The sequence below is a fragment of the Pseudopodoces humilis genome, chromosome 33 (genome assembly GCF_049639895.1).
Source record: "Pseudopodoces humilis isolate 2021_Gansu_Grassland_sample_001 chromosome 33, ASM4963989v1, whole genome shotgun sequence".
Classification (NCBI taxonomy): Eukaryota; Metazoa; Chordata; class Aves; order Passeriformes; family Paridae; genus Pseudopodoces; species Pseudopodoces humilis.
The window spans coordinates 1834785-1835093 of NC_142232.1; positions in this window are offsets into that span (position 1 = coordinate 1834785).

Sequence of the window (309 nt, forward strand, 5' to 3'; positions counted from 1 at the left end):
TCACAGAATCACAGAATTAACCAGGTTGGAAAAGACCTTTGAGATCATCAAGTCCAACCTATGACCCAACACTGCCCTGTCACCCTGACCATGGCACTAGGTGCCACATCCAGTCTTAAACAGTTCCAGGGACAGTGACTCCACCACCTCCCCGGGCAACCCATTGCAATTCCCAATCGCCCTTTCTGGGAAGAACTTCTTCCTAATGTCCAGCCTAAACCTCCTCTGTGCAGTTGCAGGCTGCGTCCTCTTGTCCTGTGGCTGTTCCCTGGGAGCAGAGCCCAGTCCCACCTGGCTGCCCCCTCCTGT